Source organism: Ambystoma mexicanum, chromosome 5q, assembly GCF_040938575.1.
Source record: "Ambystoma mexicanum isolate Mex_15411 chromosome 5q, UKY_AmexF1_1, whole genome shotgun sequence".
Taxonomy (NCBI): Eukaryota; Metazoa; Chordata; class Amphibia; order Caudata; family Ambystomatidae; genus Ambystoma; species Ambystoma mexicanum.
Window position 1 is genome coordinate 697,421,998 of NC_090933.1, and position 16,145 is coordinate 697,438,142.

The following is a 16,145-nucleotide window of genomic DNA, read 5'->3' on the forward strand; positions in this document are numbered from 1 at the left end:
CGTCCGCCCACACGAAGGCAGGCGGAGGCGTCCCCGCGCACAGCATAAAAGTGTGCGCAAACAACAAACGCGTATATACAGCTACGATGAATGCCCCATTTGTTGCTGCACTGATCGTGGGACACCGCAGGAGGAGGAGAATAGCCAGGGCACGCATTTTCGCACCACGGACAAGCCTTTTTGGGATGCCTGACGACCAGGTCTACGGCAGGTATAGGTTTCCACCCCATATCATCCTAGACCTGGTCAGGGAGTGGGAAGATGACCTCACATCCCCCACCCTTTTCTCCCAAGCATTGAGCCCCTTGGAGAAGCTGCTCAATGTCCTGCATTTTTTGGCCACTGGGTCATTTCAGCGGACCACTGCCATAGTGGGGGTGGTCTCACAGGCCACGCAGTCACGCTGCCTACACCAGGTACTGGTAATCATGACAGCGCGCCCCTCAGTCCGCAGGCACATATACATGCCCAGAACACCCGCAGAAAGGCAGGCCGTTGTCCTGGATTTTTTCAGGGTGGCACACTTCCCCAAAGTGCTCGGTGCCATAGATTGCACCCATGTGGCCCTACGTCCACCTAGGGCCATTGAGCACATCTACCGAAACCGCAAGCACTGGCATTCCATCAATGTACAGGTGGTATGTGATGCAAAGGGAATCATCACCTCTGTCTATGCAAACTACCCTGGCTCCACCCATGACAGTTTCATATACAGAATGTCCGCCCTGAGCCGGGCCCTAGAAGCTGGGCAGCATGGCGACACATGGCTCCTAGGTCAGTACAAATGCCCTTGCACATGCATGCAAGTCACACACAGACAAATATCCAAACCCTAATGATCTCAACTATTATCACCTCCCCAGGGGACAGTGCCTACCCTCTGAGCAACCATATGATGACGCCAATCCGGAACCCCACCACACCACCCCAGGTAAGATACAACGCCGCCCATATTGCAACCAGGGGCATAGTGGAGCGCACATTCGGAGTGCTCAAGTCATGTTTCCGCTCCCTTGACCGCTCTGATGGGCAACTACTCTATGCACCACCAGTAGTGTGCAGGATCATTGTGGCAGCATGTGCACTGCACAATGTTGCAACACGGCAGGGCGTCCCGGTGGACATGGTGGTGCCCCCACATCCCCAACCACAGGCACAGGCGCTGCCCATGGGAGGGGACAGGGCACGTGGCGAGGAAGCCCGGACCCAGCTTGTGGCCACATTTTTCACCTAAACTCCCACCCCTGCGGAGTGCACACAGGCCTGGCACATACCAGGTGACAATCGATGATGACAAAGAGACAGTCAACTGTCACAACCCTACCACCCTGAGATAGTTGCCATGGAAGTGCCACATCGTCTGCATCCCTAGCTACTTAAACACAAGCTATCCTGTGTGACCAAAAGGCACACATATGACATATGACATGATATGGGCCATACACAAGTATTTCAAGGCGCAATGAGGCAGGGAGGGGGGAACAAGGGAAGAGAGACAACGGTACTACTAGGCCAGGTGTCATTGAGATCGTGCAAGTGCAGGGGTAGGGGGAAGGGAAAAGTGCAAGGGGAAGGGTGGGGGGGAGTCCAGTACAGGGGAAGTAGCCCCAAAAAATAATACATAGGTCGGCTGGTGGCAACTGCAAAGGTAAGTGCAGATAAGTGCTGGGAAGGGAGGGCTGTAGGGATAGAGAGACAGTACTGCAGTGCAGGGGTTGCCAGGGAGGCAGTGCAAGTGGAGAGTGGCTGGGCCAGGGACCGAGGTCTGTGAGAGTGGCCCAGTTGCAGCTCCTGTGCAGTTCCAGTGAAGAATTCTGCAAGGGAGAGGCAGAGAGTAAGCAGAAGCAAAGAGGAAGGTCTTGAGGTGCTTCCAGAACTGGAGATGGTTCCCCTCAAGTTCAAGTCAGGCAGGAAGTCTGTTCCAGGGGGAGGGCCCTGCTGCGGAGAGAAATCTACCCCCAGCTAGTTGCTCTGAGAAGCAGATGACCCGGACATGCAAGGTGTGCATCACACACACCTGCAAAACAGGCCATGGCCATCACTGTCATGTCACTCAAACCCTCCCAAACATCAACATGACATGGCAAGCAATACCCATACACCAACACAGTAACGATAAGCTACACATTGCCATGTCCTAAATGTACAGTGGTATCGGACAATGATGCCTGACCCGGAATCAGATGAAATGACAGACCAACAAAATCTCCCACCCAAAATAAGTCATTTCCAAATGCATTACAACAGTCGTAGACGTAACATAACAATGAATGCCTGTCTACATGCACATTATGCATTGCAAAATCAACACTGCAGCTCATGTGTGCAGTGTCCTACTCCTGCATCACACTGCTCAGCGCACAGCACAGTGAACAGCCATTGTGTGTGATGCACACCCTGAGCATCACATCTAAGTGACAGACCACATCAAACATCAAATTAGGCATGTACTGGATCCATAATCGGTCACAGAACATGTGCTTCCGGGACACAGTGGGCACCAGAAGGCAAACAGTGTACACGTGGATATGCAAGGGTGGGAGTACATGTAGTGCATCAGAGTGCAAGTGTGTGGTTCTGCAAGAACATGCACTCGACATATGCATGTGCACTCAAGTGACCATCAGTGTTCCCTACAAATCACATGTGAACATCCACCATGTGTACACCCCAGCATGTCAAACCACAACTATCCCCTCGCACCTGAAAGGAAAACACAACACATGAACAGGCATTGATCAGCAGAACACAACATGTACATAGGATACCACCATTACTATGTCAGAGTTCCCATCACACTGCAGGGCAAGGCAACTATCAACAACAACCCCCCCCTCCCTCACAAATGACCATGACCCACTGAACAACTGCACCTGGGTCATGGAGCCCCCAACCCTCAATTCCACCTGGCCACAGGATCACCTTTACCCTTCGTCACCATCTCCCACCTTGTGTGTAAAAAGATGCCTGAACCCTCAGAATCCACACTCATTTCCAAAATCACAAAATCCAAGGCATAAAAACGAACCCGAACACCCTCCAGTAGATGACTTGACGTAGCAGTACCTCACAAAGGTCAAGTACTACCACAATGATGCAACAACCAAGGTAGCACAGCAAAACAATGTCACAACGGGATGTGAGACATGTGTGGTACATGACATAGGATGATGCACCATGAATGGATGTGTACTGTCACAGGTCCCCTGTACAGGCGCGGGAGTGTCACGAAACAACCACCCCCACCATGTCCCGGGTGCCTGCAAGGTCAAACTCACACAGGCCCCTGAGACCCTGGTGGGGAAGGAGGTTCAGGGATATGCAGTCGGGACAGGTGTTGACACACTGGATGACTGGAATGAGTGGCAGGAGAGGGGAGGAGGAATGACACATGAAACTAGGGAATGCACGAAAATGTACAACCTGCATGAACACATACACAATCCAAACAAACTTGGACATCATTGTCATGGCCTTCTGTAGTCCAGGCTCAGGAGTGGTACGAACCAACCACCCCCTCTAGGGTTTTGGCGCCTGCAAGTTCGAGGCTTACACAGGCATCCGCAACCCCAGTGGGGAAAGAGGGTCAGGGAACGTTGCTTGGATAGGTACGGGAAGCAGGAACACCGGGTAGAGGGTACAGGTTTCAAAATTGCATAGGATCATGGGTGATTAGGGAGAAAAAACATACCAAATTGAACCACACATACATCCATGCATCAGTACACTCCCCAGCAAGCCTATGCAGAGCAGTTCGAAAGAAAAACAACAAGACACTTAGCTATGGTTTTGAGTGCTGGCCTCCTGCCTGCGCACTCTCAGGTCCGGTTACAAGAGCACTGCAATGCTGCAAAGAGAGCCACAGTCAACAACCTGTACGTGCCAATTACACAAAAACACAACATCAAACATGCCCCATAGCAACAAACTACTCTACAAACAGACAATCTGTGGTCGATGCTTCGTACCCATATATAACATCACCCCTGTGACGGGTCATACACAGTCAATGCAGTAAGTCAGCCGCTGGTGGGTGCGTGGCAAGTGGAACACCAATGTGTCACAATTCACACAACATGCAATGTTCCCTGGGTAAGCAGACAGACCCATATAGTAAGCCATGACTACAGAGCAAGTTGCGTACCACCATGACCGAAACAAAGTTGGCAGTGCATTTATCATGAAGTACGTGGAAAAGACATGCACTGCACCCGAGTATGTCCCTTGCTGTATGTCCCTGTGAGCTGCCCCTTTCCATGTCTCGGAAGGCTACATGGTTGATACAAGTGCCTCAATGGACCTTGGTGTACCGGAGGGTATGTGCCACTGCCCCTGCATGTGTCCCAGACAACCCTACTATCAACAGCCATCAGTCCACAAACACATCTGAGCTGCATTGTGTGCTTCAACACCAATATTCGTCTAAGCTCACCCTCAGTGCTGTGACTAAGCTTGCATGTGCAACTCGCCTGGTGCAAGCTTTGCTGTGTCGTGGCCCCCCTGTGATGCTCACCTTGCCTGGAGTTCCTTGGTACATGTCAGCAGTTCTAGGATGTGGGTCTGCAATCACTGTCCCTCTGCTTGTGCACACATGTGCATGTGGGCACCAACAAACGGGTCCAGAATTCCGTCGTCCAATGGGCCATGTCTGCTGGCAAAGGTGCTCTGGAGTCTCATCCCCCTGCAGAAAGGGCATGAAACACATGATTAATGCTTCAAAGTCATCTGTGTGTGTCTCATCAGGCATCTCATTACTTGACCATGTCAGAGAGTCACATCACAAATCACACCATCAATCCGTCTTTCACCTCCAAAGTGTGGAACACTATCTACAGCATGAATTGCAACAAGCACATGTACAGGAAAGATATGAAACATACTACACAATGCATAGCAATCAATGTACACATTAATCATGACACACCCCATCTAGCAAAAGCTGAACAGTGGACAATGACACCTAAATCATCCCCACTAGGGGTGTCAACACAAGTCACACAGCACCAGACATGCCACAGATATGACAGTCCAAAGCCCTTGTGTAATATTCTGTAACACCGAACCATCCTTGCGAGCCCATGGATAAGGGAGGCAGGAGTGGCATATGTGAGTCAAGGACCCCAAGCAGCAAACACATACACAAGACAACCATGAAGGGCCCAGCTGGAACAGACAGTGGATGCCTTCAAAAGCCACAAAGCACCGCACCGTCACATGAAAGCACAATAGACTAGCAATTGTAAACTAACTCAACTATTAACTAATTACACTAACAATGGAAAACCTACATTACCTATTTAAACTAACTATCAAACAGAAACTTAACTAACTAAACTAAAAGAAAAATCAAAAATGGCCACATATGACCCGGGGGGGAGGGGAGGCACCCAGGAGGGGGGAGGTACAGGGTGCTGCTCAACATCCACATGCGATGATGCTGAGCCAAAAAAAAATCCTCCATGGGCTCAACGCCTGCACAACCCGACCTATGTGGGAGATAGATGGTCGTCCGAGTCTGGCTCATGCTGTAAAGGAGGACGTGGCACAGTAGCCTGGCCACGCCTAGCCGCAGCTTGCCCCTTGTCGGCAGCAAGTCTGCCGAACGGGTGAGCCTGGTTCTGTGTGGCGATGTGACATAGGTCTGCATGCAGAACCTCACGTGATATACGTGCTTCCTCTTGCAAGGTAGCACGTGTAACACAGAGTTCCTCCTGCAAGGCCTGGCTGGACAACCGCTGCACCTCCCGGCAAGCCTGTAGCTCAGCCGAGATGGTACGCTTAAGCTGTGCAAACCTCTCCTCTGCCTGCTGCCTCTGGGACATCAGAAGGACACCCAGAGTGGATCTGAGGGAAGCATACTCCTCCCTCAGGGCATCCATGTGCGCCTCTGCGTGAGCAGCAATTGCTTGCCGCAGAGACGATATTTCAGCCTGGCGTGCCCTGTCTGAGGCCGCCATGCCCAGCCTGAGCGAGTGGGCCGTGGACCGTGCCGCCTGCTGCTGGAGAAGCACCTGCCTAGCAGGGGGGAGCACAGATCGGGCCACACGCTCCATTCTCTCAGCGATGTTCTCCATTGCTGCCCCCTGCCGTTTGGAATTGGCAGTCATGTCTTGCTCCCACTCAGTATACAGCTGTTGCGCGCGGCGACCGCGTTGGCGGGCTTGACCCCTGCGGGACCCAAGGACCGTGGGTCCTCGCTGTGTTGGCACCGCCTGCGGCTGCACGACTACATGCCCCCATCGACGTGATGTCCCAGGCACATCAGTGACTGGTGGGGAGGGTGACCCTGCGTCCCGATCCACCACGGGCGCAGGAACCAAGACTGTCTGATCCCTCAGTGCAGGTGTCGCAGACAGAGGAGTGTCCACATCAGAATCACTCACCCCTGACACATGGACTTGATGCTCATCCAACTCAACATGGACGTCAGAGTCGTCATCAAGGCTGGACTCATAGGCAGCCAGAGACAAGATGGACTGCAGCACTTGGGGGTTTTCGTGGCCTACCACCCCACGACCCCCACTAGTGCCGGGTTGAGGTGGTGTTACCAACCCTGTGTCTGGCATGACAACACCATCCTCCGCCTCCATTGCGTCATCACCTGAAAAATAGAGAGAAAAAGGTCACTACACATGTCAGAAGCACACGACACACACACACACCGACAGCAAAGGCATCCGGCAGACATGTGAAACACAACATATGACCTGGCATGCATGCTGGGTCTACTTTGAATAGCTTCTGTGATCAGACCTGTTGAAAGGTGGCAGTTTCCATGGAAGTGGGTCTATGCAGTGCAGAAAATGTGTACGCCACTCACTACCTACATGTACAAGCACTCCATGGTGTGTGCCAGGAAATGTGAAGGCAGTGCAATGTCAAATTCAGACATCACGTGCATTGTGCATTCAATGTGTACCATGTCTAGAAGCCAAGCACCCCTCCACCCCAGTACCAAAGCAGGGATTCCCAGCATGGTATCAAAAGGCTGACCATACACCTGTGTATTGACAGGCAGTGTTGACTGGCATCAACAGCTTAATGTGATTCAAATTACAACACTGCAAATGATGCTGGGACAGTGGGCAGGACACATGATGAAAACTCCGGAGGCCGCCCACGTGTGAAGAAGATACAACAAGAGTTGGACAGAGTCATTGGCCATTGAACAGGCTGAGGCCTGTGAGCCACACAGATTGTCAGAGCCTAAACATGTGTGCAACGCAGGACTGAGCAACAGTTGACATGGGGAGGCCGATGAGATGGCAGGCAATGTATGTAACCAAGGACTCATATTACAGTGCTCATCTAGTCAAGGACACATAGGGGCATGCGTGCAATGCACATGGAGCATGAATGGGCACTCATGTCCCTGCGGGACATCTGACCCATGCACAGTGCAAGTGGGATACCCTGCATCGAGTACTAAGGCTGTACCTCACGGCATATGTCTGTCAGTTTCTACGCTGGAAGTTAGCATCTACACAGGACACATGAACAAGAAACTACACATTGGCAAGATTGAAGCAGACCAGTGCAAAGGTGGAACTGGGGTGCAGAGTGGCGGAGGAGGGGCAAGGGAGCATGCCCACATGGAGTCCCGCATGCAGGCAGAGGAGACATGCATGACGGTAGCATTGCATTACTTACACATCAGAACCATCTACACGTCACATGTAGCAGCAATCATGCACAACACATCCCACAAGTGAAACACACAGGCCCTCAACAAACACGCATCAACACTCACTGGACTGGGCATCAAAGGCCAGCATCTCTCCCACTCCTTCGACCAATTCAGGTGGTATGAACTCCGCAACGAGAGCCTCATGCGGAGTGAGTTCTTCCTCCTCTGGTGCAGGCCCACCGCCAGTCACCAGAGTCAAGTTGTAATTTGAGGCACGCTTAGCCTTAGTGCTGCGCTTGATGTCATTCCAACGCTTTTTGCACTCCTGCGCCGTGCGCACCTCATGGCCGAATGAACTGACATGTTCCGCAACATGCTTCCAGTGGGTGTCATGTTGGGCAGCCGTAGTCTGACTATTGGCACCCACTAGCATGTCACGGCTGTGGCCCCGCACGTAGTCCACGAGGAAGTCCAGTTCCTGCTTACAGAAAGGCTTCTTCCTCGACGTGCAGGAGGTCGTGGCTGTGTGTGGGGTCCCAGCCTGTGCTGCAGGTGCAACCTTCCTCCTCTTGGACTGTGGCGCAGACCCTGGCTGGCTAATGCCGCCCTGACCAGTATGGCCAGTGGGTTCGGTGGATTGAGCCAAGGGAGTGGCAGGTGGAGGGATGACCAAAGGCCTGACTTGTGTCAGTGGCAGCTGGGTGCCCACTAATGGACCCTGCGCAGCAACATCAGCTGTGGCAGGGTCATTAACCGCAACGGTCCTGGTTGGCAGACTCACAACCGGGGTGCTGTTGGGTGCATCTGCCCCTGCACTTGCCAACACCCGGCTGTTCGGGGCAGCAGATGACATGACTGCCCCAGGGACACGTGTCTTGGTCTGAGCAGCCCGGCGTGCCCCTATGGTTTCCCCCCTGGTCTGTTGGAGATCTACCAAGGGCTCTTCAAGTGCCAACGCAGCCTGCGCTGGCAGACCCTGAGCCTGGGTGGCGGTGTCCACAGCTGCACCTGCAGCTACCACTACCCTTGGGCCCGTGGCAGTCGATGGAACGGACTGCCGGGTCATACGGGTGCCAGTGCCAGATGCAGGAGCTGCATCCCCCGGAACCACAGGGGGTGGTGGCATGGCTGCACCGACACATGGCACAACATTGTGCTCAAGTGGCGCACCCCTGCCTCTTCCCCCTCTGTGGCTGCCCTGGACACCCTGGAGTCCCCCTACTCTCTGGTCACCACGGCCACGTCCCCAACCACGCCCGCCACGAGGAGGACGCCCAGCTGAGGCGCCCCTCACCTTTGATGGCCTCCCAACCATGGCACAGATGTAGTAGTGCTGGCACAGATGGAGTGGTGCCAATGGGAGGTGTACACCACAATTGACCTAGGCAATTGGGGTGAAGGGGGTGGGAAGCAAGATGTTAACAGCCCCCCTGCACCTGCAAGGCTGTATGTGACCCCGGTGATGTGGTGACGGGTCACGCAACGCTCAGGCACCCCAAAACTGCAGTAAAACCGTGCACGCAACCCTGCAGCCTACGTGCGTGGATTCAACCTCCCGCAGTACGCGGTGGCACCCAGTAACACGAATAACGCGTACGCATGGGACACGCAGGCTACTATGACATCGAAAATGGGTGCGATACACAGAGGCACCCGCAGTGGGAAAAAGAGCGTGTGCGACTCACTGTCTGACTAGCGCGATGCAGAAAAACACGCGTAGCCAATACCCCCGCCAAAAGAAGAGATACGTCCTTGATAGCTGTGAAGTTGTGATGGCGCGCGAAACAACAGGAAGCAGCAACACACGTCGGTCTCCACGAAAGGCACGTACAGCGAACTGCTGGGCCCGCTCACCTTTAACCCGTGCTGAGGGAAACGCACGCGCGCGTCACGTCACATACGCGCGTGGGCCCTTTCCTCGTATTACACGCGGACGTGCAGTTTTCCACGCGCGCTTACGCGCATGGGCCCTTTCCTCGTATTGCACGCGGACGTGCAGTTTTCCACGCGCGCTTCTGCGCATGGGCCCTTTCCTCGTATTACAGGCGGACGTGCAGTTTTTCACGCGCGCTGAGATGCCCATGCACGTCTGTACGCGTCATGTCACAGGGGCGCTTGCGCTTGAGGGGCCTTCTGTCCAATGAAAATGCGTATGCGTGCAGACGCGCTTACGCGCTAAGGGCCTTTCCTCGAATTACACGCTGACGTGCAGATTTTTCACATGCCAAATCACTCCGTATCAAGCTGGCCACGCGTAAGCACACGGAAGACCACGCTCCTGCCCAGAAGGCCGAACTACTGCCCCCCAGAGCCCCGAGCACGCTCCCACCTGTCATCTGCTGCTGCCTGACTGCCTGCTGCCCACGTGCCCTGCCATTTGCTGCCTGCACATCAGCCAGGGGTGCTGTTGCTGTGACCACCCCTGCTGGAACCGAAGACTCCCGATTGGGATTCCATCGCTCCACAACCCAGCCCCAGGACCCAGTTGCCCACCCACTCCTGCCTCTGGGGTTGTCATGTCGGGGCAAACACCATCTGAGACCACTGACAACCCCCGGCCAGAGAGGCAGAGGGGCACCAGCTTCAGTGCCACCGAAGTTGGTGTCCTGGTGGAGCAAGTCCTGGGGCAGTATGATGCCCTCTTCGGAAGTTCACGCGCCGACAAGGAAGGACGGACTCGGATCTGGACTGACATCGTGACTGCCATCAACGCGGAGGGGGTGGCAGTCCGCGACTTACAACATGTCAAGAAGCGCTGGGAGGACTTCAGGTCCAGGACCCTGAACAAGGCCCGGCGCCTCTTGAAGGCAGTGGATGCCAAGGGGCGCCGGGGCCACTTGTCGGAAGAACAGATGAGGGTCCTGGAACGCATATCACCAGCGCTCCACGTCCAGGTCCTTGAGAGGCAGACCCGTCTGGAGTCGAGCGGTAAGTGTACATGCATCCTGATTGTGAGCAGTGCGTGTGGTGATTTTTCAGTAGTGTGCAGGTTGCACATCTGTTTGTATGGGGTCGAGTATGGGTGGGGGTGTACAGGGCCGTGGGGCTAACACATGCGAGGGCTGGAATGTGTGAGACATGGATGATGCTTGTGTGTGTAGGCTTGCATGCCAAATGCAGTTGTATGGGCACACATGTTTGGATGAATGTGTATGTAAGTAGACATGTCCGTGATGTCACGCATGTTTGTTGTTTTCGGCTGCCTGTATCAGCACTGTGTACATGTGCATGTGTGTGTATTTGACAACAGTGATGCAACATGGATGCATGTGACAGCGGTATGTGGAAGCCTGATTGTCAGATGTGACATGGATGCCCGTCTGAACACTGCGACACTTGGCAGGGGTGTACACATGCATGCAAGTGTGGTGGTGTGTGTACATGTGTGGTGCACTTCCTGTGTTGCATGTGATGTCTGGCTCACCTTTGCCTGCTCATGCTGTTGTATGTGTATGGATGGTTCTGGCAGTTGCGATATGGCTGTGGTATGGCTCATGTGTGCGAGTTGAAATGACATGTATGTTGGGGATTCTGATGACATGTCTGAGGTTTGCCAATGCCACTCATGTACAACTGTCATGTGTGTATGTGTCCATTGTACAGTGCCCTGATGCCCGTGTTCTGTTTCTCCCTGTCTGCAGCGTCAACTGATGAAGAGGGCGGAGAAGGTGCTGTGGAGCACAGCGGCGGGGATCCCACCGCCAGCTGGAGACGCAAGGCCCGGCTCCCCTCCCATGTTGTCATCTCGTCGGGGAGTGAGGAGTCCGGTGCCGCGTCCCAGGCCGCAGCTGCCGGGGGGAGGTACAAGAGGCGGAGGTTGGAGTTGGACTCCTCGGCAGCAGAAGGGGCAGCTGGGACCCCACAGGGCCTAACAGGGGAAGATGGCACGGAGTCATCCAGGTTGGTGGGGGGTTTGGTGGAGGAGGAGGCCGTGCAAGCACCAGAGACGGGGTCTGGAGGTGGGGATCCCACTGGTGCTAGTGGTGCAGTGCAGGACCAGGGACAGGAGGCAGCACAGGCCGCCGCGGAGATGCCTGTGTGCAATCCTGTCCCTGATCCTGTCCCTGCATCATCTTGCACCAGCAGGGATGCCTACGTCCAGACCAGTTTTCAGGCAGGGGATGAGCTCACGTCAACTGGCCTTCCTCTGCCTGCGGACGTGGCTATCCGGGTCCGGGTTGAGCCTGTCCTGACTGGTGTGGCGTTGCGTCAACGGGCCATGCGAGGTGACCTGCAGTCTTTTCATGAGGAGACTGCACGTCATCTCGAATGGCTCTTTGACCACGTCAGCCTGCTGGGACAGGTCACCCAGGCCGGATTCCTCCATCTGATGGGGCTTGCTATGACCCCCTCCTCAACTGGACCCCCTACGCGCCAGTAGTCCTCCGTGCCATCTTCCCACCCATCAGTCACCTGGGTGCCCTGTGGAGCTGCCTCTGATGGTGCGGCCAGGCTGGTGGAGGAGGCATCCCTGCCACAGTCGGGAGTCGGACGTCCAGCAGGGGTGGCCACATCTACGACTGCACCCCAGCCGGCGGAGGATGTGCAGGCAGCAGGAGGCAGTGCACGGGCAGAGGCACAGCAGCAGCAGCAATGTGCTGGGAGCCATGAAGGCTCGGGGCCTTCAACATCGGAGGGGCAGGCATCGGCCGGAGGGCAGGAGGACCCAGGACAGAGAGTGTCTTCCGTGTGGCAGCGGTTGGGCCACGCCATAGATGCAGAGCGTCAGCGGGCGGAAGAGGCACGGCTCACAATGGTCAGGGCGGAGAACTCGATGCGGAGGGCCCTGATGCGAGCCGAGTGCCTCGAGGCAATCCGCAGGGGTTTGGAGGTGGACACGTCGACGGCTCTGCGGACCCTCGGGGCCATGGAGGAGGACCGCCTTCGGGACATTGAGCAGGAGTTCGATGATGCCCTGGCCCGGGACATCCACAAGTGAGCCGTGAAACTAGCCCGCTGCCCTTGTACATAGTTATGTAGGTAGTGTTAGGTTTCATTTTTGTTTTGATTTTATTTGGACCTTTCGGACATTGGCCACATTTTTGTATATAGTTTATTTTATTAGTTAGTGTAGTTAGATAGGTTTCCTTTCTTTTGTTGGGATAATGGACCCTGGCTTCTTCCCATGTACATAGTTCACTGTTGGATTGTATTTTTTTTTTACATTTTAACCATGGAGCAATGGCTTTCTTTTTTATTTCCCATTGGATTTTGTTTTGTGGACATTGACTTTGGACACCATTACTTTGGAATTTTATTTTTGGTTTTGCTTTTTTTCACGGACATGCTTCTTTTAATTTTTGTACATTCACATTTCTGTTTCTTCATTTTTGATTCTATTTATGTTTCCTTTAATACATATTTTTTTTGGTGAACTTCAATGTGTGGTATCTCATTGGTTTCATGCATTTCATGATATGTGTTTTGAGATTCACTGACACCCATTGGGTGTATGTGAGGGAAATGTGTTTGTTTCGGAACTTGCAATTGGTGTTCTGTGATGTAATTGCAAATTATGAGTGGGTGGATGCAATACTTGGGTGGGTGTTTTGCATTTGGAGGCTGACCATAGGGACCAGGGATCTAGATTGTGATGACATGTTGGCTGGGGAACATGAGTTGCACATGGGTGGGGGCCTGCTGGCAGGTGCCCCACAGTGCTGGGGGGTGGGGGTGGTGGGGAACATGAGTTGGACATGGGTGGGGGCCTGCTGGCAGGTGCCCCACAGTGCTGGGGGGTGGGGGTGGTGGGCAACATGAGTTGGACATGGGTGGGGGCCTGCTGGCAGGTGCCCCACAGTGCAGGGGGGTGGGGGTGGTGGGAGACATGGGTGGGGGCCTGCTGGAGGCTGCCCCTGCACTGCTGGGGGTGGGGGTGGTGGGGAACATGAGTTGGACATGGGTGGGGGCCTGCTGGCAGGTGCCCCACAGTGCTGGGGGGTGGGGGTGGTGGGGAACATGAGTTGGACATGGGTGGGGGCCTGCTGGCAGGTGCCCCACAGTGCTGGGGGGTGGGGGTGGTGGGCAACATGAGTTGGACATGGGTGGGGGCCTGCTGGCAGGTGCCCCACAGTGCTGGGGGGTGGGGGTGGTGGGAGACATGGGTGGGTGCCTGGTGGAGGCTGCCCCTGCACTGCTGGGGGGTGGGGTTGGTGGGAGACATTGGTGGGGGCCTGGTGGAGGCTGCCCCTGGTGGATCGGGGGTGGGGGTGGTGGGAGACATGGGTGGGGGCCTGCTGGAGGCTGCCCCTGGTGGCTGGGGGGTGGGGGTGGTGGGAGACATGGGTGGGGGCCTGGTGGAGACTGCCCCTGGTGGCTGGGGGTGGGGGTGCTGGGAGACATGGGTGGGGGCCTGGTTGAGGCTGCCCCTGGTGGCTGGGGGGTTGGGGGGGTTGGGGAGACATGGGTGGGGGCCTGGTGGAGGCTGCCCCTGCACTGCTGGGGGGTGGGGGTGCTGGGAGACATGGGTGGGAGCCTGGTGGAGGCTGCCCCTGGTGGCTGGGGGGTGGGGGTGCTGGGAGACATGGGTGGGGGCCTGGTGGAGGCTGCCCCTGCACTGCTGGGGGGTGGGGGTGGTGGGAGACATGGGTGGGGGCCTGGTGGTGGGTGCCCCTGGTGGCTGGGGGTGGGGGTGGTGGGAGACATGGGTGGGGGCCTGGTGGAGGCTGCCCCTGGTGGCTGGGGGGTGGGGGTGGTGGGAGACATGGGTGGGGGCCTGTGGAGGCTGACCCTGCACTGCTGGGGGGTGAGGGTGCTGGGAGACCTGGGTGGGGGCCTGGTGGAGGCTGCCCCTGCACTGCTGGGGGTGGGGGTGGTGGGAGACATGGGTGGGGGCCTGGTGGAGGCTGCCCCTGGTGGCTGGGGGGTGGGGGTGCTGGGAGATCTGGGTGGGGGCCTGGTGGAGGCTGCCCCTGCACTGCTGGGGGTGGGGGTTGTGGGAGACATGGGTGGGGGCCTGGTGGAGGTTGCCCCTGGTGGCTGGGGGGTGGGGGTGCTGGGAGACATGGGTGGGGGCCTGGTGGAGGCTGCCCCTGGTGGCTGGGGGGTGGGGGGGTGGGAGACATGGGTGGGGGTCTGGTGGAGGCTGCCCCTGCACTGCTGGGGGGTGGGGGTGCAGGGAGACATGGGTGGGGGCCTGGTGGAGGCTGCCACTGCACTGCTGGGGGGTGGGGGTGCTGGGAGACATGGGTGGGTGCCTGGTGGAGGCTGCCCCTGCACTGCTGGGGGGTGGGGGTGGTGGGAGACATGGGTGGGGGCCTGGTGGAGGCTGCCCCTGGTGGCTGGGGGGTGGGGGTGCTGGGAGACATGGGTGGGGGCCTGGTGGAGGCTGCCCCTGGTGGCTGGGGGGTGGGGGGTGCTAGACATGGGTGGGGGCCTGGTGGAGGCTGCCCCTGCACTGCTGGGGTGTGGGGGTGGTGGGAGACATGGGTGGGGGCCTGGTGGAGGCTGCCCCTGGTGGCTGGGGGGTGGGGTGCTGGGAGACATGGGTGGGGGCCTGGTGGAGGCTGCCCCTGGTGGCTGGGGGTGGGGGTGCTGGGAGACATGGGTGGGGGCCTGGTGGAGGCTGCCCCTGGTGGCTGGGGGGTGGGGGTGCTGGGAGACATGGGTGGGGGCCTGGTTGTGGGTGCCCCTGGTGGCTGACGGGTGCGGGTGGTGGGAGACATGGGTGGGGGCCTGGTGGAGGCTGCCCCTGGTGGCTGGGGGGTGGAGGTGGTGGGAGACATGGGTGGGGGCCTGCTGGAGGCTGCCCCTGCCCTGCTGGGGGGTGGGGGTGGTGGGGAACATGAGTTGGACATGGGTGGGTGCCTGCTGGCAGGTGCCCCACAGTGCTGGGGGGTGGGGGTGGTGGGAGACATGGGTGGGGGCCTGCTGGAGGCTGCCCCTGCACTGCTGGCGGGTGGGGGTGGTGGGGAACATGAGTTGGACATGGGTGGGTGCCTGCTGGCAGGTGCCCCACAGTGCTGGGGGGTGGGGGTGGTGGGAGACATGGGTGGGGGCCTGCTGGAGGCTGCCCCTGCACTGCTGGGGGGTGGGGGTGGTGGGGAACATGAGTTGGACATGGGTGGGGGCCTGCTGGCAGGTGCCCCACAGTGCTGGGGGGTGGGGGTGGTGGGAGACATGGGTGGGTGCCTGGTGGAGGCTGCCCCTGCACTGCTGGGGGGTGGGGGTGGTGGGAGACATGGGTGGGGGCCTGGTGGAGGCTGCCCCTGGTGGCTGGGGGTGGTGGGAGACATGGGTGGGGGCCTGGTGGAGGCTGCCCCTGGTGGCTGGGGGGTGGGGGTGGTGGGAGACATGGGTGGGGGCCTGGTGGAGGCTGCCCCTGCACTGCTGGGGGTGGGGGTGCTGGGAGACATGGGTGGGGGCCTGGTGGAGGCTGCCCCTGCACTGCTGGGGGGTGGGGGTGCTTGGAGACATGGGTGGGGGCCTGGTGGAGGCTGCCCCTGCACTGCTGGGGGGTGGGGGTGGTGGGAGACATGGGTGGGGGCCTGGTGGAGGCTGCCCCTGGTGGCTGGGGGGT